Raw genomic sequence first — 14,197 nt, forward strand, 5'->3', positions numbered from 1 at the left:
ACCTCTAATTGTTAAATATATTGAGCAAAAATGGTTGGGAAAATGTTTCATAATTTGGATTCATTGTTTACTATAATTCTCTGTTATGAATGAAAAAAATCTAAAATTGTAATATTTGCTTTGCTAACTGTATCAGGGGAACTATGGATGATTTCTAAGAGATAGTTAAATATATATATATATATATATATATATATATATATATATATATATAAAGAGCCTACTTGATTGCATCTTAAAATTTGCCAATCATAGAAACAGTATGGACAAAAACACATATACAGTCACATCCTCCTATCTGGTTTCCAGATGACCGAAAGAAATACAACAATGTTTTGATTCTCCCAGGTTTTAACGTTTTCAACTTTCAGAAGTATGTGTTTAGAAATACATTTGCTTTCAAATCTACTGTCTGAAATGTCCATCACACCCAGTGTCAGATTTGGTCTAATATTCCCTATTTATTTTTGAAGAAATTTTCTATTAATTTTAAATGTGTTTATAATTTTTAAAATTACTCAACACACATAGTAATTTATATAGTTACAGATAAAACAGAAATAAGAATAACTAAAAGGAATTCTTAAATCTTGTTATAGAACTCAGATGTACAAAAAAGACACAAATTACTTTTAACAGGTTTATCACACTTTGCAGGGTACAAATCTATTCCAGGGATCATTAGGAATACAGTCTCCCCATTGGATTCTCAACAGCAAGAGTACAAAAAATCACAATGCTCACAATTTTTCACTAGGCCGTTTCTTACTTGAGGATCCTGGCAGTCTCTAAGCTCACACGATATACAACTACAGTTTTCACTTCTGTGACCAACCTTCTCTGATATAAGTCACTTTAAGTTCAATGTCTTTTCCTTCAGTAGTTCTGTTACTTCCTGTTTACTGCTGATGCATACATGGGCCTCTAAATCCAATTTCCATGCTACACTGTCCTGAAATCTTCACCTTACCCATTGTAAAACTTATTGTCTTATGCATTTTCATATTAGCTCTTATCTACCACTTCCTCAGCTCTCACTGATGTAGTTCCCTTGTATATGTGGAATATATAAGTATTCCTTATTTGGTGACTAGTCAATATTTGACTAGTTAATATTACTTGCTTGTTTGGGGCATATAAAGGAGATAGCATATCACATAAAGTTTAAGGACATGAGCTTTATAATTTAAAAATATCTGCATTTGAGACCTGTTTCTGTTACCTACCACTTGTACAATATTGGTGGAATGTGAACTTCTGTTTCCTTTGTAAGTCTTTATTTCTTTTGATGTAAAAATGAAAATGAACTATTAAATATTTCTTAAAGTCATTGTGAGAATTAAATCTGATACATGTAGAGAATTTAAGATGTGAGACAATGTAAGAATTTCAAAATGAGAAAAAAAATCATTATATACAATTCTAACAATCCTGTTATGGTTATGCTAAACTAGAGTTGACCTCCATGAATACTAGTTTAATATTTTAATTTTTGCTTCACTCAGGATATGCTAAAGTTATCCTGCAGTAATAAATAAATAGCTTCAAAAAGTTCAAGGAATTAAAAACAGTTTAAAAAGATTAACTTTTCAGACACATTCATGTCCATTTCAGACAAGCAGCTGGGCTCTGCTTTATGTCATCATGTTCTAAGCTGGTCCTAATGCTGATACAATAGTCACTCTCTAGAATACACAGTTCCCCACTGCAGGAGGAAAGAACAGAATACACTATAAGTGTGCAAGCATTTCAACTTACTGTTTAAACATAGTATGCTTCACTTCTCACATATCACTGGCTGTAGTAGTTCACATTTAAAGGCAGCAGGAAAGTTGAAACCTCCCATTCACCTAGGAAGAGAGAGAAAAGTTGAAACCTCCCATTCACCTAGGAAGAGAGAGAAAATATTTGATGGATAACACTAATACCCACCACATTTACTGTTTCATTTCTCCCAGTAATTGCATTAAGAAATAAGCTTCAAAAACTCATGATTTATAAGGTATTGAAGATCACAAGGAGCCCTCTTTTCTCATGGAAGGAAACACTTTATTAGCTTTTCTTTTGAAATATTCCTGAAAAGCATTCTTGCTACATAGTGAGATTGGATAGGATTCCCACAGCCTTATAGAATCAGACTTTCCAGAAGACAGCAAGAAGGACTTGTTTCAGCTCACAACTTGATTCAAGAAATCTTAGTGGTGGCATGTATCAGAGTCACTTGTGAAGTTCTATTTTGTTTTGTTTCATTTTGATATACATACTTTGGTAGGCTTTAGAGCAGAACTAATAAATAAGAATATCAAGGTGAAAGTACTGCCTTATTCAAAGGTATGAATCGATTCCATTTATTTTTAATTCATTTTTATGGAATTCTTGGACATATGCAAATGAAACATGAATGAAAAGAGAGACAATTTTCCTAAAATCACAAGTTCATGTCATGCACGCACACACACACATACACAAATATACACATATATACTCTCACATGTATATAAAATAGATGTGAAGTTTAAACTCCAATACAAATGTGTCTATATTTCCTGAGATATTCATACTATACTTCATGCTAATTAAAAAACTTGGAGAAGAGGATATTACTTTTTATTGTAGAGTAGAAGATATTACTAAAATATTACTTATTTTTTAGTCATCTTTATCATAAGAGGTATATATTTTTCTATAGTAGCATTTTGGAAGCATTTAGTATGTGCTAATGGAGTGTGTTTTATGATGATATCGGTCATTGGTTTTCATCAATTTTTTCATTACATGATTTAGGATGAATCATTCATGATCTAGGAAGGTCATCCCACCACTTAATAACCTTATTGTATAGTTTTATAATATAAAAATTTGTGGTTTCAAGCATTGTTAATGTCTTATAAGGTTCAGGGTGTGATTATCTCAACCAGGAATGATGTGTAGTCACCCTTACTGGCTTTAGGCAAAGGCATATTCAGGCTGATAAAGATCAGGATGAAAAAAAAAAAAAAAAAAAGATCAGGATGAATCCCCACATTGGTAGTGGTCAAAACAGGTAGTAGCCAAAACATTAGATAGGATATATTGAGCAACATCGATAAAGTCAGAGACTGCTTTAAACATCATGCATAGTTTCAGTCAGGTAACTGTGTAACACCTGTAAGATAATTAGTAAATCTCTAATAATTTATGTAAAGTCCAAAGAGGCATATCTGAATCAATAAAGGCCATCTTTATTGTTAGTAATAGTACTATACAACCTATACCAGTAGCATTTGGCTTGAAAATAAAACAGTGTCAGGGCCACACATTACAAACATTAAAAATTAAAGACAATCTGAAATTTTATAGATATCACCAGAATTCTTCAAAATAATCTTGCAAGGTGTGCTATTTCATAAAGTTAAGAAAATGACAAAATAACAAATTCAGTCTCATAGTATTACTTAACTTTCATACAGTTTTCTGGTACACAGAGGCCAGGATCTGACCCCAGAATTCTCTGTCATCAAAGACAAATTTCTTCTGCTTAAGCTAAGGCTAAACAGAGAGACACTAGCCCCACTACCTATGCTCAGTTATTTATCCCTTGCATGCCAAAACATGGTCCAGTGGCTTGCTGATAGTAAGTGGAATGTTTATTGTGGTGATATCAAAAAAGAAAGAAAACATGTCATTGCTTCCCTCTCTTTTACCCTGTTGATAAGACTACCAATTCTATTTAGGGCAGAATTAACAATGTAGCTAAATATCACTCATTTCTGATAATACTATAGAGTTCTTTTTTAACTCTGTTCCCTGAATGTTTCCATATCTAAGAGGTACTCTTTGGACTACCAGTTTAGGAGTGGAGAGTAGAACACAGGTAAGGCAGAGTAAGTTGGTGAGCCCCCAGGCCCATTTCAAAAGGAACAGTTCTAGTTTTCTCTCTCATATATTAGACTTCTCCATAACTCTTTTTTTTTTTAACAAGAAATAACAAGAAAAAGATAGAAAATCACCAATATTACATATTATATATTCATATAGTCCAATGAGGTATATATTGTTGTTACTATAATTTTATACATTATACACTTAAGGCCTGTAGAGATTAAATATTTTGCTCTAGATCACAGATTGGGCAAAAATCAGACTTTAGAGCCTGTGGACTTAAACATGGAACACTTAGAATATTTCTTAGCATAATATAAGGGCTGCATGAACATTTTATTGCTGTCCTGTTTTTCCTCAACTATGCCATACAGAGGATGTTTTCTACTTCAATGAAGACATGAAAGGTAAAAATGATTTCAATTAAAAACCTGTGAAGTGAATAACTACCCAAGACAGGTCCATCTGCCCAACCTATTGCAAAATGAGGATAAAGAGAACAAAATAGATTCCTTTCATAATTTATTGTAAAATAAATTTTGTTATTTGATAAAATAAACATATTTGCCATGAAAAAAACAGAAACCTAAACTAGAGAAAAATACAGATAAACTAATAGACTAGTAGCAAATAAATTAAAAAATAAAATGAGCATGAATATATGTACAGCAAAATTATAATTCACCTCTTGTAAAGTTCTTTGAGAAAATAAAAAGAAGCATAAGATACTCACCTTATTTTATGATGCTACTGTACCTTGATTTCAAAATCAAACAGATTTTGTATAGGTTACATTATACTTTAGTGTAATAGAAAAAAAAAAAAGCAATTGGTTTACACAGTAAAGGTTCATGTCCTGAGTATGCTAGATTCCACTAAAAATTAGCTGGAAATTCAATCATAAGGACAAGATAAGAAAAATGTATCAAATGAAGTATCTTACTAATCTTTAGAAAAAAATCAAAGATCATATGTGCATAAGAAAACAGATTTATCTCTTTTAAAAATTTTTATTGTGTTATGTTAGTCACCATACATCGTTAATTTTTTTTTAAAGATTTTTTTTTAAATTTATTTACTTGAGAGAGAGAAAAGTGAGAGAGAGCATGAACGAGGAGAAGGTCAGAGAGAGAAGCAGACTCCCCATGGAGCTGGGAGCCCGATGCGGGACTCGATCCCGGGACTCCAGGATCATGACCTGAGCCGAAGGCAGTCGTCCAACCAACTGAGCCACCCAGGCGTCCCGATCGTTAATTTTTGATTCTAAGATTACATTGTTTACATATAGCACCCAGTGCTCCATGCAATATGTGCAGAAACAGATTTATATTAAAAAAGAACACAATGTTCAAAGGTAGGGTAATAGCTCACTAATAATATTGTAAACTAACAACACAGGTATAATAGGAATGTCCATTATATAGAGAACAACAAAATATAAAAGACAGAAAACATTTAGATTACCTGCAGTGGAGAGGGTAGTAAGAATAGGTAGACAGGGAAAAAAATATATTTTCATGGATGTAGTTATTTTGCCCTGAGTTGAAGTCAATAATATATGATTATGTTTCCATGTCAACTAATATTCATGTATGGCTACTTTTCAATTCCTGAATAATATTTCATTTTATTGAGATCCTAATACATACAGTGACACACAACTGATGAAAATATACTTCCTTTTTATTAGAAACAATGCTACAACATGCTCTTTGAGCTACAGATTTGCATACACATTCAATATTATCAAAAGTAGCTTCTTAACTGTGAAAATAACACTAAAATACATAAAGGCAAACAACAGACTTTATTTATGGGCCAGAGGCTGAACCCTGGCTTGAGTCTGAATCCTTGAAATTGTATTTGAACTTCCTGGTTCATGATAGTTTGGATCTAGATTGAGCTGTGTCACTTCTATCACAGAGCTATAAAGAAGGGTGCACAATTCTTACCTACTCATGAAGTGGTAAAATCTTGAAAAATCTGGAATATTTTATCTGGGTATACAGAGATAATTTTAGCATAAAACTCCTATATCAGGGGTACTTGCGTGGCTCAGTCAGTTAAGCGTCTGCCTTTGTCTCAGGTCATGATCCCGGGGTTGTGGGATTGAGCCCCGCTTCAGGCCCCTGAAAACAAAACTCCTATATCAAATAGTTTATTCCTCCCTCTCTTTACCTGTGGTACAACTATCTTCCTCCCTCCCTCTCTCCTAAACAAATCTGAATTTAGGCCAAATTTAAGTGACCAGTGTCTCCCAATCTTGTCCTCTAATAAGAACAGCTACCCTAAAATCATTAACTTTTCACCAGGTACTTCTACCTTTTTTATACCTCTTCTTTTCCTTTGTGTTGTTTCATATTTCATATCTATTTCATTTTTACCTGCCACCTGTCTCCCACCCCTGCAAATTAATAAATTAAAATGCACTGTTTTGAAAAGGCTAAATGTGAACTTCATATACAACTTCAGAATATGTGACCTAACATCTAGTTAATGATGTGCCTTTTGGGCTAGAAAAAAATTAAACTTGGTCCCTCCCTCTAGATTCTATATGCTCCTTTGACCATTCTCCTTTGGATACCCAGCCCATACCTGGGCTCTACTTTTTTGCATGGTTATTCAGGTACAGATTGTTTGCAAAGTTGCTATGGCTTTTTTTTTTTTTTTAGGGGGTAGTGTTTGTTTTAGCAAAGGATAAAATTTAATGTATCAGCAATTATTCTAAGGGCAATACAAGAAATAAAAAAGGGATACATGGCATAACTATTAGCTTTTTTTTTTTTAAAGATTTTTATTAATTTATTTGAGAGAGAGACAATGAGAGAGAGCATGAGAGGCGAGAAGGTCAGAGGGAGAAGCAGACTCCCCATGGAGCTGGGAGCCTGATACAGGACTCGATCCCGGGACTCCGGGACCATGACCTGAGCCAAAGGCGGTTGCTTAACCAACTGAGCCACCCAGGTGCCCCAACTATTAGCTTTTGAAGATCAAACTTGCAACATGCACAATATAAGCAAGAAATCTGTCTTTCAGTTCAATTGCCACATCATCAATATACAAAGTCAGAGTAAAGAAAACAACATTGGATAAAAACAATGGTGATTAAATATTTAGTACTTTCATTGTCCAATGTCTTATAAACATTACATCACTTTTTTTTTTCATTTTATGATAGAGTACATATTGTTGTAACATAGATACCAAATAGTTATAACCTCTCTGTTAGTATAATTGTCATGTTACTCTTTCTTGATGCAAGACATTTTAAAGACTTTTTGAAGGACATTTAAGGCAATCCATTTTCCTTAGTCTTCTATAAGCTCTTCACATTTCCACAAATGCTTTATGTCAGGTATTGAATTTTATGTTAATGTTTGCAAATTTCATTTTATTCTCCTTTATTTAGATGAAATTGGTTTAACAATTTCATTTACTTCTATGATGCAAATATGAGATTGTCTTATTTTGGAATACATCTGGTCAATTAGCTGCTGTATGGATAACTAAGCCAACTTTATTTGATTTTGGATTTCTATGTAAATATATAATTGCTTGTCAGTGCTTCAATTGACTCTCAGAAACTATTTTTGAACTTGATATATTTGTTGTCAAGCCTCTAACTGGCCTTTCACAAGATCTACTGTAATTGAACTATTACTGGATCTCATCATGGCATATATTTTTTCCCTTCAGGTACATAGCTAATTCGAGGGTGGCTATGATCATTTTTTTTAACTTACTTCTGTACATCTGCCTAATCTCTTAGGTTTTTCTCTTTTATCCCCTCTATTAACATAAAAATAAAATGACTCTATCCCACTAACACACATATAATGCATTTATTAGATAAACAAAATTTTAAAACAGTTTCTAGAAACATGATTATTTTAGATCATGTGAAGACGCATCTGTGTTTTTAGTTTATTTGAAAAACGTTTGATGGCTCTATATTTGAATTTGTAGACTCCACTGGCATTTGGCAACATTGTTCTTTGAGAAAAGGTAAATGTTTTTATTTCCTTTGTCAACTGATTCCAAATTACTTCTTAGCTTTAAATTTTATATTCTTACTAATTTGAGAAATTACCGCAACCTCAAAGCTTTGCAAAGAGCATCACTTTTATCACAAAAAAATAGCTCCCCAAAGCCCAACTCCTCTATAATACTTTTCTTTTGCTCTGGATCCCAATTCCTTCTACCATTAGGACCTTATTCAATTATTTATACTGATTCCTGCATATTTAATTTCTCCATCTCTAGTAGCTCTTTGCTTGGATTATTATCAACCTTTAAAGAACAGCAACAACAACAAAAACAAAACAAAGTGCAAATTCCCCTTGATCTTATTAATCACTTGGACTACTATGCTTTTTGTCATCTTTTCACCCAAAAGCCCAAAATAAAAGCTGAAACTCAGGGTCTTCTTTCCACCAAATCTTCTTTCACACTAAAAACTTCAGTAAGACTCCTCTCTGCAAGGTTGACAGTTAGTTAGGTGTTAGGTATGACTCTATATCTGCCCTTCAAGAAAGTCCCTGATTTCCCGTATTTTCACCTCAGCTATGCCATTTACCTGCCTCAATGTTATTTATAAAACAGACATAATACAGTACTAACATCGTAAGACTCTTGTGAGGTTTGAAGTGGGTTAATGTGTAACTAAAGTTCTTAGAATAGTGCCTAAGGTCTTGCTGAAAATGTGAAATCTATGATTTCATAATCATCAAAATCATCTACAATGATTATGGAAAATTCCTTCATCTTCCTCTCTCCGCAATCATCTCCCTGGACTGTTCATATGTTTGGCTTCCAACCTCAGCTCTACTACCACCTGCTTGTAAGGCCTTCCCAAATCACTCTGCTACACTGTTATCACCTGATGCTGAACCATTCTCTTTATACTACCATACCATTATGCTCTTTTATACTGTTATTTTCGTTATTGCTTCTTATTATTCATTTTCTAAATATTTTAAATATATCTAAATATAATTTATACATTTAGATATATCATTTAGAAAATATATCATTTTCTAAATACATCTAAATAGTTATTTATTTTAATATTTAATATAATCCCAATAGATACAGGATCCATGAAAGCAACCATGAGATTAACGACTCTATCTCTACCACAGAGTCGGTTTGCCAGGTTATCTGTCAAAATTGTAAATATTACCATCCCTATTATGTGAAATATCAGCTGTATTCAAATTGCTCCCAACTTTTATAGTGGCACAATGAGAGGCCATATCCGCTTTCCAGCAAACTGTACCAGTGAAAGTGAAAATTTAAAAAACAAATATATTGCCATTTAAAGTATCTGGAAGTAAAAAACAGAACAAAAACAAATGAATATCTGGAAGTTATCCTAAGGACAAAAAAAATGAAAAAAAAAAATGCTGAAAGAAATCTACTAAATCTCTATAAAACCTTGGGGGGCTGTGGCACTTGAGTCTTGACCATCTCCTTCCTTGCCTCATCCTGGTGCTCAAAATGTCAGAAGCTCTGCCCCAGACAAGTGTAGATAAAACCTGGAGCTTCCTTTCCTCTTAGGTCCCAGTCAAGGAACACAGTATTTTGTCAGATGCCAGCATTTGTCATAACACCACCCCTCCAAGTTGTAAGTTGCAAAGCTAAAATACCAGTCAGTGGGTCCATAAGGTCTGAGGTTCACTTCCTCCACCCAGCCCCCACTCACAGTGCAAAGAACTTACCCCAGGAGCAGCAAGTCAAAAGTACTGAGGACCTGATCGCACTTTCCCCATCTTGATTACAGAGTGGAAGTTCCACATGAGTAGATACAAACTGAGAACACCAAAGGCTACCATCTTACCCAGCACCTTATTTGCTGTAACAAGCTGGCTATTGGACCCTTACACAACTCCAGAGCAGTAGTGTAGAGATTCTGACCAGGGGATGCAAGAAGCAAGAGGTCTAGAGCTTCCCTGAAAGTAACTGACAATGTGAGGAGTTGAAGCCTAAATAGTTATGATTGAAAACAGCAGAGGTATTGAAGGTAAGCAGTTAAGAGGAGGAGGCTGGCAGCTCATTGAGAAGAAGCTAGATCATATGACAGCAAGTTTAAGAGAGTACACTAAGGAAAAAGAAAGCTAAAGAAATCACTCTTGGGATCAGAATAAATCTCACAGACTGGACTCATAAACTATTCCTGCAAGGAAAGCTATCTTTTTTAAAGATTTTATTTATTAATTTATTTATTTGAGAGAGAGAAGTGCGCACACCAGAGGTGCATAAGAAGGGGAGAAAGGCAGAGGTGGAGGTGTAGTGGGGGTGGGAGAGGGACAAGAGGACTCCATCCAGATCAAGCCCACACAGGGCTTGATCTCATGACCCTGAGATCAGGACCTGAGCTGAAATCAAGAGTAGGAGGCTCAACCAACTGAGCCACCCAGGTGTCCCAAGAAAGCTAAATTTAGCTAGATTAGACTGAGGGGTAATTTATTTCCCAAGCTATTTTTGAAAACAATAGAGCAATCAGCCTCAAATTAATGGAGATGGAGTTTGAGATGATGCTAAACATGGCAAGCACCTTAACAGAGATATCAGAGAATAAGACAGTCCTGCTTAAACCACTGTCATTTTAGAATGGCTATAAAGATATCCAAAACCGACGCTTTTGAGAAATCAGAGGCTTCATATAGGAGAGGAAATAGACATGACTGGAATAGTCTAGCCAGGTCATTAGACAAGCAAATCAAAACAAAAAACAAAATCTTTGAGGATGAGAAGGAATCAGTATCCAGAGCTTCTTTAAATATCTAAAAAGTGCAGTTTTCAACAAAAAATTTACAAGACATACAAAGAAACAGGAAAGTGTGACCCATATAGGGAAAGAATGGCAAGCAACACAAACTTCTTTCAAGAGGGCCTACATGTCAGATTTAACAAAGATTTCAAAGAAGCGATTATTAAGATGTTCAACGTTCATAAACCTAAAGAAACAATACATAAAGAAATAAGTGCAGCTGTGTTAACTGTGCTTTATCAAATAGAGAATATCAACAAGGAAACAAAAATTATAAAAATTAACAAAATGGAACCTCTGAGATTGAAACATTCAGTGATTGAGGTTAAACACATCTCTACGGGGCGCTTGGGTGGCTCAGTGGGTTAAGCCGCTGCCTTCGGCTCGGGTCATGATCTCAGGGTCCTGGGATCGAGTCCCGCATCGGGCTTTCTGCTCAGCAGGAAGCCTGCTTCCTCCTCTCTCTCTCTGCCTGCCTCTCTGCCTACTTGTGATCTCTCTCTGTCAAATAAATAAATAAAATCTTTAAAAAAAAAATCTCTACAGAGGGTCAATAAATGTCGCTAGAAGAAAGAATCAGTCAAGTTGAAGGCAAATTGATAGGGAACGCTATCTGAAGAACAGCAAGAAAAAGAATGAAGGAAATCAACATAACCTTAGAGAAATGTGGGGCAACATTAAAGCACAGGGCTAGAGTACTAAGAGGAGAGGGAGAAGAATTAGAAAGTTTCAGAATAATGAAATACATGGCTGAAAACTTCACAATTGATTTAAAAACATCCATCCACACATCCACGGAGCTCAGCAAATTCCAAGTAGGGCAGACACAGAGATCCACACCCAGACATACCTCAGTAAGAAAGAAATACAAAGACAAAGAGAAAAAATTTAAAGAGAAAAATTACTACTGGCTTATAAAATATCCTAATAAGATTAACAGCTGATATCTTCACAGAAACAATGGAGGCTTGAAAGAAGTGCAATGACATTGTAAGTGCTGAAAAAATAAATCAACATAAATCTCCTTTTTCCCAGCTTTATGGAGATACAATTGACATATAACATTGTATAAGTATAAAGGGTACAAAGTGATGATTTGCTATACATATATATTGCAAAATGTTTACCACAATAAGGTTAGTTAACCCATCCATCCCACACATAGTTACCAGTCTATTGTACATGTGAGGTGAGAATATTTAAGGGTTACTCTTAGCAACTTTCAAGTAAACAACACAGTACCAACTACTATAATCACCATGCTGTATATTAGATCCCTAGAACTTATTAATCATATAACTGGGAATTTGACCCCTTTGACCAATATCTCCCTACTCCTCCCAACTCTAAGCCTCAGTCAATCACTAATCTCTTTTTCTATTAATTTAATTTTTTTAGATTCCACATATGAGATCAAACAGAATTTGCCTTTTCCTGTCCTATTTATTTCACTTAATAAATGCTTTATGATTCCCTCAAGTTGCCACAAATTCCAGGATTTTCTTCTTTCTTTATGGCTAGATGATATTTCAATATATTAGATATTTTATATTTAATTTTATATTAGATAGTGTATATATATATCACCTTTCTTTATTCATGCATCCATTGTGGAACACTTAGGTTGTTTCCATATCTTCACTCTTGTAAATATACTGTAATGAGTAAAGGAGTTCAGAGATCTTTTATCTCTTCAAGATCCCATTATCATTGCCTTTGGATACATAACCCAGAAGTGTGGTTGCTGAATCATGTGATGGTTCTATTTCTAATCTTTTTAGAAAGTTCCATACTGTTTTCCATAATGGTTATTCCAATTTAATTCCCACCAACAGTCCACAAGGGTTCCCTTTTCTCCACATCCTCATCAACACCTGTTATCTTTTGCCCTTCAGGTACAAGCCATTCTAACAATGCAGTATAACTCCCTGGGGTTTTGATTTGCATTTCCCTGATGCCTACTGATCGGGAGCATCTTTTATGTACCTGTTGAGCATTTGTATGTCTCCTTCAGAAAGTATCTATTCAATCCTTGGCCTATTTTTAAATTGGATTAAGAGTTGTTTTTTGATATTGAGTTATATGAGTTGCTCATATATTTGGGCTATTAACCCCTTATCAGATATATGGTTTAGAAATATTTATAATACAGATACCTCCCACTCCACAGTCTGCCTTTTCATTTTGTTTCTTTTGCTATTCACAAGTTATTTAACGTGATGTAGTCCCACTTGTTTATTTTTGTTTTTGTTGCTTGTTCCTTTGGTGTCAAACAAGGATCTTATATCCAGAGAAACTATTTTTTAAAATGAAGACAAAATTAGCTTTCCCAGAATACACAGAAATAAAGAAACTGGAAAAATCTATTTCTAGCAGACCAACCTATCTTAAAAAAAATACAAAGGGAATTCTTCAGGCTAAAAGCAAATGACACCAAGCAGCAATTTAAATATGTGTATGTGTACATGTGTGCACATACACATACACACACACACAAACACACACAGGCTCAATGAAGGTTTATACATAATAAAAGAAAGAATAGCATCAATATTTTTCCTTTTTTCTTACCTTATTTGAAACAATTGCATAAATGTTTATGCATACATGTTTACAGATTGTTGGGCCTATAATATACAGAGATGCAACATAGCAAAGATAAAAACACAAAGGATGTGTGGGGAAACAAATATGTACTAGAGCGAGGATATGGCAGACGGTAACTTGAGTCAAGAGAAACAAAGGGCTCTTTGAGGAAGACGCGGTCGCAGGTTGGGCGGTGCTTTGGTCGCCCCGCTTCTGCTCCTGACTCACCGCTGATGGCTCTCACCGAGGAACAAGTCGGTCAGGAAGCAGTGCCGCAGCCATGGCTTTTAAAGACACCGGGAAGACACCCGTGGAACCGGAGGTGGCGATTCACCGAATTAGAATGACTCTCACCAGCCGCAACGTAAAATCTTTGGAAAAGGTATGTGCTGATTTGATCAGGGGCGCCAAGGAAAAGAATCTGAAAGTGAAAGGACCAGTTCGGATGCCTACCAAGACTCTGAGAATCACTACAAGAAAAACTCCTTGTGGTGAAGGCTCTAAGACTTGGGATCGGTTTCAAATGAGGATCCACAAGCGGCTCATTGATTTGCACAGTCCTTCTGAGATTGTTAAGCAGATTACATCCATCAGTATTGAGCCAGGAGTTGAGGTTGAAGTCACCATTGCAGATGCTTAAATCAACCTTTTTAATAAATTGATAATCTGTTGTTAAAAAAAAAAAAAGAGAGAGAGAAACAAAGGAAGAGAAAGAAAAATGGAACAAAAGGAGACTAATACACAACCACCATAAATACATACTTCCTCTGCTTTCGTCTCCTGGTTCTTCAATAGACATCAAATTAAATAAAGTGATAATTATAACAACTTATTGTTGGAGATATTTCTATGGATGTTTGTATGGAATATAGAAGATACGGCTAATTTGGAGGATTCACCAACATCTTTCTTTCTCACTGAAATAAACTAATTATGTATCTGAAAACAATTTCTGATAAGTGAATATGTACACTGTAA

The 14,197-nt window shown here is 34.7% G+C and overlaps 1 pseudogene across 1 annotated transcript; it reads left to right on the plus strand.

Moving 5' to 3' along the window:
* Positions 1-13,381: 13,381 nt before the first annotated feature.
* Positions 13,382-13,906, plus strand: LOC309861174 (small ribosomal subunit protein uS10 pseudogene; annotated as a pseudogene). Its single transcript has one exon. The product of its transcript is annotated as a small ribosomal subunit protein uS10 pseudogene (transcript).
* Positions 13,907-14,197: the final 291 nt, after the last annotated feature.

This window comes from Mustela nivalis, assembly GCF_964662115.1.
Source record: "Mustela nivalis genome assembly, chromosome: 3".
Lineage (NCBI taxonomy): Eukaryota > Metazoa > Chordata > Mammalia > Carnivora > Mustelidae > Mustela > Mustela nivalis.